The sequence below is a fragment of the Zingiber officinale genome, chromosome 9A (genome assembly GCF_018446385.1).
Source record: "Zingiber officinale cultivar Zhangliang chromosome 9A, Zo_v1.1, whole genome shotgun sequence".
Taxonomy (NCBI): domain Eukaryota; kingdom Viridiplantae; phylum Streptophyta; class Magnoliopsida; order Zingiberales; family Zingiberaceae; genus Zingiber; species Zingiber officinale.
This window is the reverse complement of record NC_056002.1, coordinates 76,235,599-76,251,801: the sequence shown is the minus strand read 5'-3', so window position 1 is coordinate 76,251,801 and position 16,203 is coordinate 76,235,599.

Sequence of the window (16,203 nt, the reverse complement as noted above, 5' to 3'; positions counted from 1 at the left end):
AAACAGAAATCTAATGATTAGTTACAACTATGCAATGTGAAAGGAAAATAAATGTTATGTTTAGTCTAACTCAATTGATAATTCCTAATATTATAGCGCAATCCCCGGCAACGGCGCTAAAAACTTGTTACGCTCCGCAAGTGTACGGAAATGTCGCAAGTAATATAAAAGATTATCGTATCCACAGGGACTGGAATAAGCACTAGAAATGTCTCAATGTGAATTAGCTAAACAACTATCCAATTGTTTCAAATGCAAAGTGAAGGTAAACAAATCTAATATTAAAGATCAACAAACAAGAGTTTAGTGTTTTGGGTTATGATAAAGGAAGATTCTAGGAGTTTCAGTTTCTTTGTAAGATTTCTTGAATGTAAATGGTTCACCAATTCTTATCCCTCAATTGCCAAACACTTGTAGAAAGTTGCCGGTTCTTTTTTGCAATAGATAACCGGCTAAGGACTGAGAAATGTATCTAAATATGATCAATTAGACGTGAACCTACGTTGTCCTTACACAGAAGCGCACCTATTACTATGCCTTCCTCGGATATCAACATAGAAACCCACAACTTATTAATCTATTAAGATACAAGAAACTAATCACAAGATCCATCCTACTCTCTTGAATATTCCTATTTCCTCTTCAAGATTATCTCTCAAACGTCCTTACACGGGCTTGCACCTGTCACATGGATCCCTCGGATGATCGAGTGAGAGTTTATCTTTACAAAGTCCACAAGAAATCCAAACAATCAATCAAGAATGAGAATTAAGCACAAATCACCATTAATCATTCAAGATCCAATTGATACAAGCAAGACAATGTCATTGAAATAAGAAATTGGCAAATCCATAAGAGATTACATCAATCCATCATACAAATACTCCCTTAATCCTAGAATACAAGATCTACTCCATGAATCGAGGAAGAATACCCGAAGAAATAAAGATTACAAGCATTTCTTAAATCCCCAATCCAAGAAACCAAGAAAAGAGGGAAAGAGAAAACTTATCTACGAAGAAGCCTCGTCTTCGGATCCAATCCTCGCTCCGGAGTCGAAATCGTCAAGAACTCCCTTCGAATCGCCTAGAAATCCTCCCAAGAATGGGAGGATACCACCAAATCTTGCCTTCTCCCAAAGGGGGAGAGATCCCCTTTCAATTCATGAAGGAGGGTTTAAATAGAGGAGGAAATCGGGCGCCACACAACCCCATGACACGGCCGTGTGAGATTCACACGGCCATGTCCAGTTCCTTCTCTGCCAAAGCTGCACGGCTGTGTGACTCACACGGCCAGGACCCTTCTGTTCTCTAGAAATGTCACACGGTCTTGTGGTGCACACGGCCACCACCTGCTTGGCCTCTAGAAACCTCACACGGTCGTGTAGATCTACACGGCCATGTAAGGCATCTGCTCTAATTTCTTCAAATCAAGACACGACCGTGTGAGATTCACACGGCCATGTCCTCTTCCCTTCCTGTTAAGACTACACGGCCGTGTGTGGTACACGGCCTGGTGCTATCTCCCTTCAATTCCTTCCAAGCTTGCCCGAGGACACATAATCTTCACCAATTTTGACTCCTGTGTACAGAAAATGCACAAAAAGCAGATCTCCAAACCAAAAGAGTAAATATGCTAAAAGGAAAGCTGAAAGTATAAAAGTGCATAGATCAAGCATGCTCAAAGTATGTAAATGTGCATAAAAACATGCATAAAAGAGTATATAATCTACGCACATCTCCTAACCGTGTCGTGATACCTATCACTACCTCGATCACATGTATTGTTGAATCTGCCAAAGCAGAGCAATACATATTATCTTGGTAGGGTACGGAGGGACAATCTTGGTCCCGCCTATCAACGCATGGGTGAATACAAACTCAATTAGATTGAGTATTCCTAGTTACTCGGTTAGATCGAGTCAACTATAGGCATTCCTCCAACGGTTAGAAAAGATAGGTCAAAATCACATCTATATTATCTCTCGGGCGTATTAGCCAAAGCTAACTCGAGTTTTAATATAAATGCGGATATTGATTTTATAAACAAGAGTTGCATAGAGATGTAATTGGTAATCGTTACCTACCGATCATACTAAGCCTTGGGCGTATTAGCCAAAGCTAACTCAAGGGTTAGTATGATGTGGATCTTGTCCCACAAGAATTATATAATTCAGTGGGATCATCATTTAATTAAAGGCCAAATTAAATGATTTTAAAAGAATATGATATTTATTTCTACAAATTTTCTGTTGTAGATAACCATGACGTCGAATACGAACTCTTTCTCCCTGCGTTCTGTCCTTAAGAAGGACAAGCTCAACGGAGCAAATTTCCTGGACTGGTACAGGAACCTGAGAATAGTTCTCACTCAGGAACGTAAACTGTACGTTCTGGAGCAGCCCATTCCGGAGGCTCCTCCTGCCACGCGAGCTGACCGGGATGCTTACAAGAAGCATCAAGATGACGCATTAGATGTGTCCTGTCTAATGCTCGCAACCATGAACTCTGAGCTTCAGAAGCAACATGAGTTGATGTGTGCTTACGATATGGTTGAACATCTTCGTCAACTATATCAAGGACAAGCAGGGCACTGGAAGAGGAACTTCATAGGATACCTGGAAGATCTTAACAAGAAGAGAAATAAGATTTCTACTTCAGGTATAAATGTTATAGAAGTCAACCTCTCTATTTCTTCATCGTGGGTATTAGATACCGGATGTGCTTCGCACATTTGTACTAATGTACAAGCACTGAGAAATAGCAGAGCATTGACAAAGGGCGAGATAGACCTACGAGTAGGCAATGGAGCACAGGTTGCTGCTATTGCTGTAGGGACTTATTTTCTATCTCTGCCCTCTGGGCTTATACTTGAGTTAGACGAATGTTGTTATGTGCCTGCATTGACTAAGAACATTATATCAGTTTCTTGTTTGGACAAGAAAGGATTCTCATTTATAATAAAGAACAAATGTTGTTCTGTCTATTTAAATGATATGTTCTATTGTAGTGCACCTCTGATGAACGGACTCTATATTCTAGACCTTGAGAGCTCTATCTATAACGTTAGTACCAAGAGGTTCAAATCGAACGATATGAACCACACCTATCTCTGGCACTGTCGCTTAGGTCATATAAATGACAAGCGCTTATCCCAGCTCCATAAGGATGGTTTGCTGGACTCATTTGATTTTGAATCATATGAGGTATGCGAGTCATGGCTACGAGGCAAGATGACCAAGACTCCCTTTAGTGGGCACAGCGAGAGAGCAACTGATTTGTTAGGACTCATACATAGTGATGTATGTGGCCCTTTCAATGTTGCTGCTAGAGGCGGTTATAGGTACTTCATCACATTTACTAATGATTTCAGTAGATACGGTTTTGTGTACTTAATGACACATAAGTCTAAATCCTTTGAAAAGTTTAAAGAATTCAAGAATGAAGTACAGAACCAGCTTGGCAAGAGTATTAAGATACTTCGATCCGATCAAGGTGGAGAATACCTTAGCCATGAGTTCCGTGACTATCTAGCTGAATGTGGGATTCTATCCCAACTCACTCCTCTTGGAACACCACAGTGGAATGGTGTCTCCGAACGGAGGAATCGTACCTTATTAGATATGGTACGATCTATGATGAGTCACACAGATCTTCCGACATATCTATGGAGATATGCTCTAGACACGGTAGCTTTCATACTCAACCGAGTTCCATCAAAGGCCATGATAAAGACACCATATAGGATATGGACTGGGAGAGATGCCCAGGTGTCTTTCATGAGGATTTGGGGTTGTGAGGCTTACGTACGACGTCAAGTCTCAGACAAATTAGGACTCAAATCCGACAAGTGCTTTTTCATTGGATATCCCAAGGAAACTAAGGGATATTACTTCTACATTCCCAGTCAGCACAAGGTAGTTGTGGCAAAGACTGGGGTTTTTCTAGAAAGGGACTTTGTTTCTTGAAAGACTAGTGGGAGCGCGTTCGATCTTGAAGAAGTTCAAGATGCGAACAATAGCACTGATGCCTCGATGGAAGTTGAACTAGAAACACAAAGTGTTGTGGAAGATGTTGTTTTACAAGGAGTTGAGGAACAACAACCGGTTCAAGTAGACATACCTCTTCGCAGGTCTGATAGGGTACGTCGTCAGCCTGAGAGATACTCATTTCTCTTGTCTGACCATGATGAGATTGTGCTCATAGAGGATGAGCCTACCACCTATCAGGAAGCTGTGATGAGACCAGATTTCGAGAAATGGCTAGAGGCCATGAGATCCGAGATGGAATCCATGTACACCAACCAAGTATGGACTTTGATTGATCCACCTGAAGGGGTAAAACCCATAGGGTGCAAGTGGGTATTTAAGAGAAAGACTGACATGGATGGACTTATCTATAAGGGTCGCTTGGTAGCTAAAGGTTTCAAGCAGATCCATGGTATTGACTATAATGAAACCTTTTCTCCAGTAGCGATGTTTAAGTCCATTCGGATCATGCTTGCTATTCCAGCCTACCATGACTATGAGATATGGCAGATGGATGTCAAAACCACATTTCTGAATGGAAACCTGCTCGAGGATGTGTACATGACACAACCTGAGGGTTTTGTAGATCCACAGCATACTAGCAGAGTATGCAAGCTGCATAGGTCCATTTATCGACTAAAGCAAGCTTCTTGGAGCTGGAATCTTCGTTTCGATGATGCAATCAAACAATTTGGTTTCATCAAGAATGAAGATGAGCCTTGTGTCTACAAGAAGGTTGTAGGGGATATAGTTGTCTTCCTCATATTGTATGTGGATGACATACTACTCATTGGGAAGGACATCCCTATGTTTCAGTCTGTCAAGACCTGGCTAAGGAGTTGCTTCTCAATGAAGGACTTAGGTGAGGCATCTCGTATTCTAGGGATACAGATCTATAAAGATATATCTAAGAGATTGCTTGGCTTATGTCAGAGTACATACATTGACAAGGTACTCCTACGGTTTGCCATGCAGAACTCCAAGAAGGGATTTTTGCTGATGTCACATGGCGTGAGTCTTTCGAAGACTCAAGGTCCCTCTTCTAGAGAGGAGAGAGACCGCATGGATCAGATCCCATATGCCTCAGCCATAGTATCAATCATGTACGCCATGCTATGTACTCGACCTGATGTCTCGTATGCTTTGAGCATGACGAGCAGACACCAGTCAGATCCAGGTGAAAGTCACTGGATAGCGGTCAAGAATATTCTTAAGTACTTAAGAAGGACTAAATAATATTTCTTGATATATGGAGGCAGTGATGAGCTAGCTGTAAAGGGTTACAGTGATGCTAGCTTCCAGACAGACCAAGATGACTATAGATCGCAGTCGGGGTTCGTATTTTGCATTAATGGTGGTGCTGTCAGCTGGAAGAGTTCGAAGCAGGATACAATAGCTGATTGTACAACAGAAGCCGAGTACATTGTTGCATCAGAGGCAGCAAAGGAGGCAGTTTCGATCCGCAAGTTCATCACTGAACTTGGGGTGGTTCCTAGCATTGCTGTCCCTATTGAGCTCTATTGTGACAACAATGGAGCTATAGCACAGGCGAAGGAACCTCGCTCACACCAGCGGACCAAACACATACTACGGCGCTTCCATCTCATTTGAGAGATCATCGAGAGAGGAGATGTGAAGATTTGCAGAGTACCTACAGAGGCTAACATCGCAGATCCCTTGACCAAGGCTTTGGCACAGAAGAAGCATGATGGTCACACTAGGTCATTTGGGCTTAGAGCCTGCACTGATTGGCACTAGTGCTAGTGGGAGATAGTTAGCTAAAGCCCTAGAGTCAATCATTTGATGATTGTATTTTGGACGTATTGTATCATATTCTATATAAATAAAGCATTTGGATTTTGGTTATTATACTTACTTGTATTGGTGCCAAATAAACTAAGTATAATAATGTCCTTGAGTAGATGGTTCTCACCTATATCAATCAGTTAGTTGAACCGATAGTGAGATGATATAGGGAACACTACTCTAAATCATTCCTAGTCGAGTATTAACGTTCAGGGACAATGTTAATGCAAAAAGACTAGCATGTAGGTCAACTCGATGACTTAATCTCACAAGTCATGGATATGGAGATATCAAGTTGACACATGGGTATGCATTGGAGAATGTATACTGAATGACCCGCCATGAGAAAGTATCATGGATCGTTATATGAGTGTCATATACTTTCTCATGTGGCTATTAGTATGACTATTAGTCCTTAGACCTAAAGTCACCATGGATCCCTACATAAGGAGTTATGTACTTTGCTTTCGTCAAACATCACCCGTAACTGGGTGGACTATAAAGGCGATTACTGGGTATGCAACGAATTATGCAGAGGGATGTGAGTGATGTAGATGAGATCTATCCCTCCTATATGACAGGAGTGACATCGATATTCTTGATAGAGTAAGACCACGAAGTGTATGGCCATACCCAAATGAGTCAATATGAGATATTGAGCTCATTTGATTGAGTGAGTCTACTTGGAGTTCAAGATTTAGATTGGTCAGAGGATGACACGGTCTATGCCTCACATTGATCAATCTAAATATCTAGGATAGAAGGACACTTGTCATATATTGTGAGAAGTCACAATTAATAGTCACAAGGTGATGTTGGATCTCAACATTCTTGTAACTTGGGTAGCAATGATGTATTGCTAGATGCCGCTCATTGCTTATGTTTTTAAAGGATTTTAGAAACATTGCCAACGTTACAAGAACCTATTGGGTCACACACAAAGAACAAGTGGATGGAGATTAGGTTCATATGATGCACCAAGGATTAGAATCGAATTAATTCAAATTAGACTTATTGAGTTAGACTCAATTAGATTCAATTGTTGAATGAGTCTAATTTAAATTTGATTCATTAAGTCAATTTATATTAATGAATTGAGATTCATTAAATTGGAATGGACTTGAATCAAAGGTTGGATTTGACTCAACAAGGAAGAGAATTGGTCAATATGACTTGACCAAATGGAAGTTGAAACATCAAGTTTGACTTGATGCATTGCCACATCATGAAGGTTGAATCATCCTACATGGCATGACTAACCTTGCCACATCATCTCCACCTCATGAGGTGTGCCACCTCATGGAGGTTACAACACCCCCCATTCGATTTAATGTGGCCGGCCACATTAAATGAGGGAGTTATGTGTGTGGCCGGCCACACCAAAGGGTGAAATGGTTTTCATTTAGTGTGTATTGATGTGTGGTAATTGTTTTTCATCTTCTTCCTTGCTTCTTCCTTCTCTTCTCTTGTGGTTGCCGAGAGCTTTTGATGAAAAGAGAAGGTGGTTGAGTGGGTTCCAATACAAAGGAAGGGTGAAGGTCACAAAGGAGGATACTACTTCTTGAGTGTAAGAGATTTTTTTGCATCCTCTCTATTTCTTCCTTTCAAATCCCATCCGAGAGCTCTAGGAAGTGCTAGCACACTTGGGGCTCTCTTCTCCATCCTTTGAGTGTGAGAGACACTCCTTGTTCGTGTGGATATCATTAGAGGAGTGTCTACGTTGACACTCTCGAGATCCGGCGTACCGTTGGATGAGCGGGATTTGCGAGGGCACGCTTCAAGGGTAAAATTCTTAACATGTAGATCTAGGAGTAGATCTAAAGTTTTGAAACTCGTACTTGTATTTCATTCGGTTTTTCCTTGCACGGATCTACGGCTTTGGGTGATTCGGGATTTCCGCGACGCGAAAAGCGGTTTTCGCGGCCCGAAAAACCCAACATGAATTAAGGGAAGGATTAATGAAGGCATAAATTCCCCTCATGATGAATAAATAGAGAATGAGAAAAGAAATCTCTCATTTTTTCTCCTTCTTCCTCCTCCTTCTCCCTTCTCTCTTCTCCACCGAGAGCAAGGGGTCTTCCCTCTCCTTGATCCGAACACTAAGTTAAGTTCTTCTCCAAGAAAGCTAATTTCCGAGAAGAAATCTTCAAGTTCTAGCCCTTCCAAGCAAAGGAAACCAAAGGAGGCACAAGAAGAAGAAACTTCTTCCTTTCTTTAGCAACTAGAACATTTTTTCTCTAAGAGAAACCACATGCGAAAGGATGTAAGTTCCCCTCACCTGTGGTACAATAGCTTATAGGGAATTTTCATGTAAATAGATTTGCTTAGCAACCTAGGTATTGTTTCATGAAAATCCAAGTTTTTTTTAACCAAGTTCAAAAGAAAGAATCTAAGTTTAAAGACCTAAATAGATGTGCTCAATATACTTCTTGTGACATGTATATTATGGTTGGAGTTTATCCTTATGTTTTTACGCTAAAAGGGTTATAGGTTAATGAACTTAATATTTCAGCCAAGCATGAACAAAAGAACTAGAAGAGCTTCAAAACTAAATTAAGCATGATCTCTTGTACTCATAATATGTGCTCTATGATAATAGTGTGGTTAACATATTTGTTCCCAATTGTATGTTGATTTAACTTAATTTTCATTCACATGGGTATTTAGCCATGATAAAACTAAAAGCCTAGGAGGGCTTTAAATCTAAAACTAAGCATGCTATGTTTCTCTAAGATAGGGTAATTATGATGTGCCATGATTGTATGAAAATATAAACCCTATTTCATATGCAAGAAGATTCGGCCATATTAAGATGTGAAGCCTAGGGAAAATTTATAACAAGTCTAAGATGCTCATGACCTTCTTGATGAAATGATATGAAGTTGACTTGTTGCTTTTATGCTTATTTGTTGCATAGAATGATGATTACATGTCTATAACCTTCGGCCACTTAAGGTTCCAAGACCTAGGATGATTAGAACTTGAACCAAATTGCTTATGTTATTTCCGTATAAATGATACCATGAAATTGTGTAGGTTCTCATGCTTTTTAGGACACTTGAACTTTGGTTTTGAGTCCTACACCATTCGGCCATATCATGTTTAAGGGCCTAGGAAACCTAGAACCTAACTCAACTATGCTCATGTTAGTCCTTAAAAGGTTTGCTATGAAATATGTTTAAGGTTCTCATGCTTTTAGGACACTTGAACCTTGGTTTTAAGACCTATACCATTCGGCCACATCTTGTTTAAGGGCCTAGGAACCCTAGAACCTAACTCAACTATGCTCATGTTATTCCTTGGAATGTTTGCTATGAAAGTTGTTTAAGGTTCTCATGCTTTTAGGACACTTGAACCCTAGCATCAAGTCCTACAAGTTTCGGCTATGATGAAAGTAGAGACCTAGGAATCTAAGAACCCAAACCAAACATGTTCAAAGTATTCCTTATGATGTAAGATATGATAAAGGCTTGGGGTTCATATGCTTTCATGTTGCTTACTAAACTAGGTCACAAATTAGCATGTTTCGGCCATCACATGGTATTAGGGTAGAAACCTAATTATGATCTTTTATGTGCCTCACATGCAATGCTTTATGACATGATAAGAATATGCTATGTATCTATACTCATTTATGTGATTAGGACTTATGAGTAACAATGTGCTATATGCCTAAATTCATGATATGTTGTGTGCTCAAATTTATGATGTGATGTGTGCTTAATTATGCTTATGACCATGATATGCTGTGTGCTCAAATTCATGATATGCTGTGTGCTCAAATTTATGATGTGTTGTGTGCTTAATTATGCTTATGATTATGATATATTGTGTGCTTAAATATGCTTATGATCATGATATGCTGTGTGCTCAAATTCATGATGTGTTGTGCGCTTAATTATGCATGTGATCATGATATGCTGTGTGCCCAAATTCATGATATGCTATGTGCTCAATTTCACATGCTTTAAGTATGCCTAAGAGTTGCCTCCCTACAAGTGGGATCAAGAGCACTCTTCATGATATGAATATGACATGAAAGTTATGCTAAGAATTATATTATTATGACATGCTACTTTATTTTTAAGGCTTGTACCAAGGGTGGGCTCCATAAGCGCCCCGGGGTCGATGGACTAAGAAACGGGCCTCGTTAGGGATGGGCTCCTAAGTGCCCCTAGGTCGATGGACTAAGAAACGGGCCTAGTATGTATGCCTTGTAGGGTTCAAGACTTGATACCTTGGACCTACATAGGACACGCGCATTTATGTATGTGGTACAAGCCGGGGCCCTAATCATGTTGAGATTATGTTTAAGTATGTATGTTATAAGTTTTAAAAGACATGTTGCATATGTTTTCATGATGCATGTTTAAGAGTTCACCTTGCATACACCTTAGGTGATGCCATGATACCTTATGTTTATGACAAGATGATGCCATGATATTTATGATGATGCTTATGACATGTATGATGTTTATGTTGTGTGATACCATGAAATCTTATGTTTATGTTGTGATCATGTCATGATATGCTACAGGATATGATGAAATTAACTCCATATGATATGACTTGTGTTCTTAATATGCTATACGGTTTTTGTGAGTAGGAAAGGAACTTACTGAGCCATGAGTGCTCACAGCTTACTTTCTTGTACTACAGATAAGGGCAAGGGATGGATGAACTAGGGGAGCAGCAGGAGGGGCTAGAAGGATGTGTGTGACAGTGATTTGGCTAACGAAAAAGAAAAGTCCTGCTTTCATAAAAAAATAAGAATTATGCCTAGCTTTATGTCACTACTTCATAACTCCATGACATTTTATTATGTATTTGAGTATCATGTTTCAAAAATATGTTAAGTATGCTGTGTGGTTTATATGTTAGATGATTTGTCATGGTGAATTTAAAAGCTAAAGAAAAGTTTTAAAATTTTACGAATAAGACTTCCGCTGTAATTAGTAAGTAAGTATGGTAAAGTAACCCCCGTGGCCTTAGTAGGAGGGGCGGGGCGTTACAATAGCAGTGACTCCGTTGGGGAGGATACTATTAAATGTGTCTAAGTGTATACCATTACTTGATACTTAGTCCATTAAATAGAATCGTGCCCCTTCAGTTGGAGAAGATCACAGACATCCTAAATAATTTCCTATAACCATACATAAAGGAAGTTTGATCTAGTGATCTGCAAAAAAACCCATCCGTTGTGGAGGGAGGCACTTAGAGCCAACGCGCAAGCTTGTTGCATCTCTTACAAATCAGTAATGGAGACTGTGGGATTTATATACTAATCCCTCTCCCACTTAGTTATTTATAGTGAGGAATTTTAACCTATGCTAGCATACATTACATGCACACACACATCACAATAAATAACAGTAATAAATATGGAAATTATTTTTCCAACTATTATGGCCTTTTCTATATATCACTGTCTTCCGTGTGCTCCAACCCTAGCTGCTTCCTTCTTTAGCCACCGCCATCGGGTCGAGTCATCGCATCCATCTTGCTTCTTATTCCGCTGCGCCTCTAGTGCTCCAAAAGTACCACGCCTTGCAAGAATCCGATTCACGACAAAAATAAAATTTTACATATATCGATCCTATATTCCACGATGGAATGTGCATGTAATCTAGATCGAAAATAAAATTCTAAAAATCCTAGGTCTAATACAGCTCCTGCTGTATTAGTTATATACAATCATGCACACACAAAATATTGCCCTTGACATGTCCAAGGGTCCAATCACACACAACATCTATAAGCCATAATAGTTGGAGCCTGCAACCACAAAGTTAGCACATCCTACTATTATCCTGCCTAAATTATGTATGACATGTGCATAACCTAATTTGAAAACCAAACACATAGAGGCAAACCCTAGCTCTGATGCCAATTGTTGGTTAGTCCTAGGAAAACGTACCGGTTCCACTATACAAAAATTTTTTGTGCAAGTGTCGAACCTTTCCTTAAATAACCTATTGTGTTCTTTAGAAATTAAATTAGGAATCACAGACGGAACATACCATCATTGATTCCAAATTTAACTTATCTGTTCTTAATGGTTTAGATTTGAATCGCAAGCGGAACTTAACACTATTGATTCAAATCTACCTAAGTTATTAATTCCATAAATATTAATTTTCAAAATTGGCTTCCAGGACTGCATGGCGAGGCACATAACCTTCTTGGATATGGGAGCAACTACCACCGCCTAGGCAAAACCTTTTAAGGAAGAAACGACCCATAAATGGTCCTGCTCAATACACTCTAAGTGTACTAGTGTAATTATATAGTTAAGATAAACTAATAATTACACTACGACCTTCCAATGTTTTGTTCCTTTCCATCTTGGTCGTGAGCTACTGTTTTTAATTTATAAAGAACCGATAACACGATCTTCTGTGTGTGACACGACACACTATGTTATCTACAATATAAAATAATTGAACATCTACATTTGGTATATATAAATGTAGACACATGACCAATGTGATTCTTATAAATGTTTATACAAAAGCTAGGCTTTTAGTAAGTGTGGTTTGACCACATCCCTGACTTGATTCTACTAAAGTTCTATAATTCAGTGGGAGTATCGTTTAATTAAAGGCCTAATTAAATGATAATTGTAATTTGATATTTATTTACAGCATTTTTTGTTGTAGATTGTCATGTCGTCAAACACGAACTCCTTCTCCCTGCGTTCTATCCTCGATAAGGACAAGCTCAATGGAGCTAACTTCCTGGACTGGTATAGGAATCTGAGAATAATTCCTACACAGGAACGAAAACTGTACGTCTTGGAGTAGCCTATTCCTGAGGCACCTCCTGCCACTGCCACGCGAGTTGACCGAGATGCTTCCAAGAAGCATCAAGATGACGCATTAGATGTGTCCTGTCTCATGCTCGCGACCATGAACTCTGAGCTTCAGAAGCAACACGAGCTGATGGGTGCTTATGATATGGTTGAACATCTTCGTCAACTATATCAAGGACAAGCAAGGCACGAGAGATTCGAGATCTCTAAGGCACTTTTCTGTACAAGATGCAAGATGGGACTCCCGTACGTCCATATGTACTCAAGATGATTGGGTACATAGAAAACCTACAAAGGTTGGGATTTCCCCTTGGCCAAGAGTTGGCCACTGACTTGATCTTGCAGTCCTTGCCAGAGAGCTACAGTCAATTTGTCAAGAATTACAACATGAACGAAATTGACAAGCCACTGCCCGAGCTGCTTAGCATGTTGAGAACCGTTGAGCTCAACCTTAAGAAGGTTAAGCCTAACTCCATTCTGATGGAGCAAAGGCACAAAGGCAAGGGTAAGCCTAAAGGCATGGGAAAGTCCCAAGCCAAGGGGAAAGGCAAGGCATTGAAACCCAAAGGAGGGGTTGCCAAGGATGCTACTTGCTACCACTGTAGTCAGACCGAGCACTGGAAGAGGAACTGCAAAGTGTACTTGGAAGATCTTAAGAAAAAGAGAAGTGAGACTTCCACTTTAGGTAAATATGTTACAGAAGTCAATCTATCTATTTATTCATCATGGGTATTAGATACTGGATGTGCTTCTCACATTTGTACTAATGTGCAGGCGCTGAGAAATAGCAGAGCATTGACGAAGGGCGAGGTGGACCTACGCGTAAGCAATGGAGCACGAGTTGCTGCTGTTGCTGTAGGGACTTATTCTCTATCTCTGCCCTCTGGGCTTGTACTAAAATTAGATAATTGTTGTTATGTGCCAGCTCTTACTAAGAGTATTATATTAGTTTCTTGTTTGGACAAGAAATACTTTTCATTTATAATAAAGAACAAATGTTGTTAAATTTATTTAAATGATATGTTCTATTGTAGTGCACCTCTGATTAATAGACTCTATATTCTAGACTTAGAGAACCCCATCTATAACATAAATGCCAAAAGGTTCAAATCAAATGAAATGAACCAAATCTATCTCTGGCACTGTCGCTTAGGTCATATAAATGACAAACGCTTATCCCAGCTCCATAAGATGGTTTACTGGACTAATTTGATTTTGAATCATATGAGACATATGAGTCATGCCTACTGGGCAAGATAAACACGACTCCCTTTAGTGGACACAGCGAGAGAGTGACTGACTTGTTAGGACTTATACATAGTTATGTATGTGGACCTTTCAATATCGCTGCTAGAGGTGGTTATAGGTACTTCATTACATTTACTGATAACTTAGTAGATATGGTTATGTGTATCAGATGACACATAAGTCTGAATCCTTTGAAAAGTTTAAAGAATTCAAGAATGAAGTGCAAAACTAGCTTGGCAAGAGTATTAAGATACTTCGATCAGATCGAGGTGGTGAATACCTTAGTCATGAGTTTTGTGACTATTTAGCTGAGTGTGGGATTCTATCCCAACTCACTCCTCCTGGAACACCACAGTGGAATGGTGCATCCGAAATGAGGAATCGTACCATATTAGATATGGTACGGTCTATGATGAGTCACACAGATCTTCCAATATCTCTTTGGGGCTATGCTCTGGACACAACAACCTTTATACTCAACTGTGTTCTATCCAAGGCTGTGATAAAGACACCATATAGGATATGGACTGGGAGAGATACTCAGGTGTCTTTTATGAGGATTTGGGGCTGTGAGCCTTACATTAGATGTCAAGTCTCAGACAAACTGGGACCTAAATTCGATAAGTGTTATTTTATCGGATATCCCAAAGAACTAAGGGATATTACTTCTACATTCCCAGTCAACACAAGGTAGTTGTGACAAAGATTGGGGTATTTCTAGAAAGGGATTTTGTTTCTAGAAAAACTAGTGGGAGTACGTTCGATCTTGAAGAAGTTTAAGATATTGACCATAGCACAGAAGCCTCGATGGAAGTTGAACTGGAACCACAAAGTGTTGTGGATGATGTTGTCCCACAAGGAGTTGAGGAATAGCAACCAGTTAAAGTAGACCTACATCTTTGCAGGTTTGATAGGGTACGTCGTCAGCCTGAGAGATATTCATTTCTCTTGTCTGACCATGATGACGTTGTGATCATTGAGGATGAGCCTACCTCTTATCAGGAAGCTGTGATGAGACCAGATTCTGAGTCATGGCTAGAAGCCATGAGATCCGAAATGGAATCCATGTACACCAACAAAGTATGGACTTTGGTTGATCCACCTGAAAGGATGAAACCCATTGGGTGTAAGTGGGTCTTTAAGAGAAAGACTGACATGGATGGACTTATATATAAGGGTCATCTGGTAGCTAAAGGTTTCAAGCAAATTCTTTGTATTGACTATGATGAAACCTTTTCTCCAGTAGCAATGTTTAAGTCCATTCGGATTATGCTTGCTATTGCAGCGTACCACGATTATGAGATCTGGCAGATGGATGTCAAAATCATGTTTTTGAATGGAAACCTGCTCGAGAATGTGTACATGACACAACCTGAGGGTTTTGTAGATCCACAGCATACTCACAGAGTATGCAAGCTGCATAGGTCCATTTATGGAGTAAAGTGTTAGTTAGAGCCCAAGAGCCAATCATTTGATAATTGTTTGGACTCATTGTATCATATTCTTGTATATATATTAAGGCATTTGGTTTTTGGTTATTATGCTTATTTGTATTAGTGCCAGATAAAATAAGTATAGTAACGTCCTTGAGTAGAAGGTTCTTACCTATATCAATCGATTGGTTGAACCGATAGTGAGATGATATAGGGAACACTACTCTAAATCATTCCTAGTCGAGTATTAACATTCAGGGACAATGTTAATACAATAAGACTAGCATGTAGATCAGCTCGATGACTTGATCTCACAAGTCATGGATATAAAGATATCAAGCTGACACATGGGTATGCATTAGAGAATGTATACTGAATGACCCGCCATGAGAAAGTATCATGGATCGTTATATGAGTGTCATATACTTTCTCATGTGGCTATTAGTATGACTATTAGTCCTTTGACCTGAAGTCACCATGGATCCCTACATAAGGAGTTATGTACTTTGGTTTCGTCAAACGTCACCCGTAATAGGGTGGACTATAAAGGCGATTACTGGGTATGTAACAAATTATGCAGAGGGATGTGAGTGATGTAGATGGGATCTATCCCTCCCATATGACGGGAGCGACATCAATATTCTTGATAGAGTTAGACCACGAAGTGCATGGCCATGCCCAAGTGAGTCAACATGAGATGTTGAGCTCATTTGATTGAGTGAGTCTACTTGGAGTTCAAGATTTAGATTGATTAGAGGATGACACAGTCTATGCCTCATATTGATCAATCTAGATGTCTAGGATAGAAGGACAATGTCATATATTGTGAGGAGTCACAATTAGTAGTCACAAGGTGATGTCGGATCTCGACATTCTTG